At 35.6% G+C, this 5,000-nt stretch overlaps 2 long non-coding RNA genes across 3 annotated transcripts in view; one reads left to right on the forward strand and one right to left on the reverse strand.

The window, feature by feature from the left end:
* Positions 1 to 5,000, forward strand: part of LOC147838686 (uncharacterized) — a 1,589,207-nt gene that overhangs the window by 222,506 nt on the left and 1,361,701 nt on the right. The window lies entirely within an intron of this gene.
* LOC141379945 (uncharacterized) overlaps positions 1 to 5,000 on the reverse strand; it is a 28,939-nt gene that overhangs the window by 1,914 nt on the left and 22,025 nt on the right. For both annotated transcript variants that reach the window (XR_015519866.1, XR_015519865.1), the window contains 2 exons: positions 4,475 to 4,737; positions 1 to 284 (listed from right to left, as the gene is read on the reverse strand). The exon at positions 1 to 284 is cut by the window's left edge and continues 1,914 nt beyond it. This is a non-coding gene — a long non-coding RNA (uncharacterized LOC141379945). The remainder of the gene's footprint in view (positions 285 to 4,474; positions 4,738 to 5,000) is intronic.

Raw genomic sequence — 5,000 nt, forward strand, 5'->3', positions numbered from 1 at the left:
CTGTCCACAGGTTTGGGTTTAGGGGTAAACCTATAATAATAAGCAGTTTTTATGTATAAAATATATTAAACCTATGGAGAGTCCTCATAAATCACCAATGCCGTGTGTGTGTGTGTGTATGTGTGTGTCTCTGTGTGGGAAGTGTCTCCCCTAACCTGTGTGTTTGTTGATTGTTAAACAGGAGTGGGTTGAGCTGCTCTCATTGGCTGTTAACCTCGGGTCAGGCTCCTGATTGGTGGATCTGTTGCTGTTGATGGTAGAATCCATTTCAGGGTAATTTGTGTCTGGTCGAGAGAGGAAAGGAGAAAAAAGGAGTGAGAAAAACCCCTCCGAAACAAACCGCAGATCAATCACAGAGAGGAGGAAACACAGCAGACACACCATCATCTCAGAAAGTCCCGCAGAAAAGCAGATTAATTATCAACTTCAAATACAAATAAACAGTTCAGATTAGTTTCGACTGAAATAATAGTTTTTTAATATATTTTTAAAATTTAAATAATTGTTTGATAATAGCTTGATTTTTGCGTAGTTCAAGTATTAAAATCATTCATTCATTCATTCATTCATTTATTTATTTTCTTGTCGGCTTACTCCCTTTATTAATCCGGGGTCGCCACAGCGGAATGAACCGCCAACTTATCCAGCAAGTTTTCATGCAGCGGATGCCCTTCCAGCCTCAACCCATCTCTGGGAAACATCCACATTCACACACACACTCATACACTACGGACAATTTAGACTACCCAATTCACCTGTCTTTGAACTGTGGGGGAAACCGGAGCACCCGTAGGAAACCCACACGAAGGCAGGGAGAACATGCAAACTCCACACAGAAACGCCAACTGAGCCGAGGTTCGAACCAGCAACCCAGCGACCTTCTTGCTGTGAGAAGACATCACTACCTACTGCGCCACTGCCTCGCCCGTATTAAAATCAGCAAAATTAAATAAATAATATGCTGTCACCTTGGAATTATAAGGTTCTATCTGCGTTCTGAATGATTTTGAGATAGAGCTTCAAAGTTTTTGCATTCCATATAGCAAACAGTGTGTATAACATTAGTTTTTTTTTTAAGTAAAATGTCTTAAAATGTAAACAACTTATTAAAAAACATCCCATAATGTAAATAAGATGTTATTTAATAAGAATATGTCAATGACTCAATTTTGACAAAAAAGATAGAACCTTATAATTCTAAGGTGACCATATGTAAATGTTAATTAGAAACCAGAGAGTGAGATTACAGCATCAGAAAAGACAGGAGTTTATCAGTGTTGCTGACACACACATCTCACTTCTTACAAAGCGACATGAGTTATGATCAGCAGAGACTCTTGTGTCTGTCTGACTCTGATTCGCAGGTTAAATTAAACGTGGAAAGAGCTGATGGTGGACAGAAGATGGACTGAGTCGATTATTTAAACTATTTTCCAATCATTTTTTTATTTTTTCTAATTTATTTCTGCCTTGATATTTCTTCCAACAACTTTTAAACTTGAAATGTTTGGGAAAAAAGTGGCTTTTATTAAAATTTGTAATAGTTTGCAGTATGGAGTCAATATATACTTGCAAAATAAAATAAAGTTCTGCAAACAAACAAAAAAATTAATAATTGAGCAAAAAAACTTAATAAATAAATAAAAGCAAATCAAACAATTTCTGAAAAATAAAAAATGATTTTGCTAACAAAAATAAAGAACTGCAAAGAGAAAATAAAAAAACTGAAATTTGCAATCAAAATAAGAACTGCAAACAAAAATCAAGTAGAGCAAAAAAAAAAAAAAAATATATATATATATATATATATATATATATATATATATATATATATATATATATATATTTGCATTTTAGTAATAATTAGTAATAGTATTGATAACAACTACAACAAAAAAAACGACATATTTGCCCAACATTTTTTATAGCATTGCCTTTAAAAAACCCTTCCAGTCAATTGTAATGCTCAATTTGATTACCTTTTTAGTCAACCGTGAGTTTGCGATGCTGTTTTCACTTTGTACTTCCCGTTTCTGGGCCTTTCACCTTGTGAACAAGCAGCAAAAATATATTTGTTTGTGTATCAGCTTGATATCAACTTGACCCAGCCCTGCCTACTCAAAACCCAACCCATAGTGTTTTCAAAAGCCAATGCGAGTATATGCTTCTACCATGGCCTCATGTGCATTTTTTGGGGTTTCGTTTCACCTGGTTTGAGGAACCGTCCTTCACCAGACTCAAACCCCAGTTCCACTACACCTACCAAATCTGCCATCATACGTGGCGAACTACCGAGCAAAGCAGTCATGTCAGAAAAAAAAGCCATCCATAGGGAGGTAAGCAGTCAGCTGTGCTGCCCATCTAATTCTCATTTAATAAGAATATGTCAGTGACTCAAATTTGACAAAAAAGATAGAACCTTATAATTCTAAGGTGACCATATGTAAAACTAAAAACTACTCATGACGAAGCATATATAATACACAATATTATATTACGACATAATGAAATACTACGAAGCATGCTATCTATCTCAGACAAAGAAAACCTAGTCCATGCTTTTATGACTTCTAGACTGGATTACTGTAATGCTCTGTTCGCTGGCTGCCCAGCATCCTCTATTAACAAACTTCAGCTAGTACAAAATGCAGCAGCCAGAGTTTTTACCAGGTCTAGAAAATATGATCATATCACCCCAATTCTATCTTCCTTACACTGGCTGCCTGTTCAATTCTGTATTTATTATAAAATATTGGTTCATGCTTATCTAACCAACCTTCTGTCTCACTACAACCCGCTCTTTAAGATCTCAAAACTCAGGGTTCTGGTAGTACCTAGAATAGCAAAGTCCACTAAAGGAGGTCAAGCCTTCTCATTTATGGCTCATTAACTCTGGAATAGCCTTCCTGATAATGTCCGACACACTTTCAGTTCAACACTAGTTTAAAGACTTATCTTTTTAGTAAAGCATACACTCAATGCATCAGATTTAAAGCACGTGCTTGACAAACATCACTGTTCATACAGTTAATGTCAGAATTATTAGTCCCCCTGAATTATTAGACCCCCTGTGTATCTTTTTACCCAATTTCCATTTAACAGAGATCACATTTCTTTAACACATTTTTAATCATAATAGTGTTAATAACTCATCTCTAATAACTGATTTATTTTCTCTTTGCCATGATGACAGTAAATAATATTAGACTAGATATTCTTCAAGACACTTCTATACAGCTTAAAGTGACATTTAAAGGTTTAACTAGGTTAATTAGGGTAACTAGGCAGGTTAGGGTAATTAGGCAAGTTATTGTATAATGATGGTTTGTTCTGTAGACTATCAGGAAAAAAAACAGCTTAAAGGGGCTAATAATATTGACCTTAAAATGGTTTATAATAAATTAAAAACTGCTTTAATTTTAGCCAAAATAAAACAAATAAGACTTTTTGCAGAAGAAAAAATATTATCAGACATTCTGTGAACATTTCCTTAATCTGTGAAACATCATTTAGGAAATTTTAAAAAAGAACAAAAAAATCAAAGGGTGGCGAATAATTCTGACTTCTATTGTATGTGCGTAATTGAAGGCCAATAAACATTTACTCTGGATTTAATTAAACATTGTCAAGGCAGCAATATCTCATTTTCATTTATTTGAAATGTTAAAATAACAAACTAAAGTAAAACGTAAAACTTAATCCAATTATAGATGTATTCAACCAATAAAACTATTAAAATTTCCCCCCAAAATTTACTTTTTACATACATAAATGAAGTCTAATTCAAAACAATAACAAAATCTTTTCTAAAATGCAAAAAAACAACAAACAAACAAACAAACAAACAAAATTAGATATTATGCAAATTATGATGCAAATTATGATGACTGTTTCAATGTTGTAAATATATAAGAAAAGCTGCAGGTCACAGAATGATTTGAATATATATTGTAGAAAATGGGGTGTCACAGTGACGCAGTGGGTAGCACAATTGCCTCACAGCGGGAAGATCTCTGGTTCGAGCCCCAGTTGGCATTTCTGTGTGGAGTTTGCATGTTCTCCCCATGTTGGCGTGGGCTTTCCTCGGGTGCTCCGGTATACCCCACAGTCCAAACACATGCACTATATGGGAACTGATTAACTAAATTGGCCGCAGTATATGAGTATGTGTGTGTAAATTAGTGTGTAGGGGTGTTTCCCACTGTTGGGTTGCAGGTGAAAGGGCATCCGCTGAGTAAAATATTTGCTGGAGAAGTTGGTGGTTCATTCCGCTGTGGTGACCCCTGATGAATTAAAGGGACTAATCCGAAAAAAAATGGATGAACGAATTGTACAAAATGAAAATTAGTCACTCATAATGTGACGCTGCTGAGTGTGTGTGTGTGTGTGTGTGTGTGTGTGTGTTAGAGAAGGAGCCTGGGAGACAATCAATAGAGCTCAGATGTATGAGTGTGTATGTGGGTGTTTTTCTTACCCATCATGCCTCAGTCAGCTGTGCAGCTTCATGACCGCAGGACCCATAATCCCTTCTGCTCCGCGTGGCATTTCTCTCTCGGCTGTTGATCACAGATCACGTGCTGCTCCATCAATAACTTCGGCAGTCTGAAGTCTTCTGAACGGTAATTTTGGAGATGTGATAAATCCAGCTGAGTTTATGATCTCCAGGGTTTTTAACCGCTCGTGTTGTTCATTTAAAGGCTTTCAAGGACAGTTTGTGTGTCTTTCCCGCTCTCGCTGCTGTGAAAGGCATGATGGGATTGATTAGATACAGCAGAGAGTTTACAGCACATGTGTTCAATTAACAAACATATATGCTGACTCTCTGATCGTCTTTTAGTATTTCATTTTAGGACATTGAAAAAAGTCAAGATATATATTTATGTACACACGGTTGAAGTCAGAATTATTCGCCCCCCTTTGATTTTTTAAAATCTTTTTCAAATATTTTCCCAAATGATGTTGAACAGATTCAGGAATTTTTCACAGTATTTCATGTAATA

This window comes from Danio rerio, chromosome 21, assembly GCF_052040795.2.
Source record: "Danio rerio strain M-AB ecotype USA chromosome 21, GRCz13ab, whole genome shotgun sequence".
In the NCBI taxonomy this organism is placed as follows: domain Eukaryota; kingdom Metazoa; phylum Chordata; class Actinopteri; order Cypriniformes; family Danionidae; genus Danio; species Danio rerio.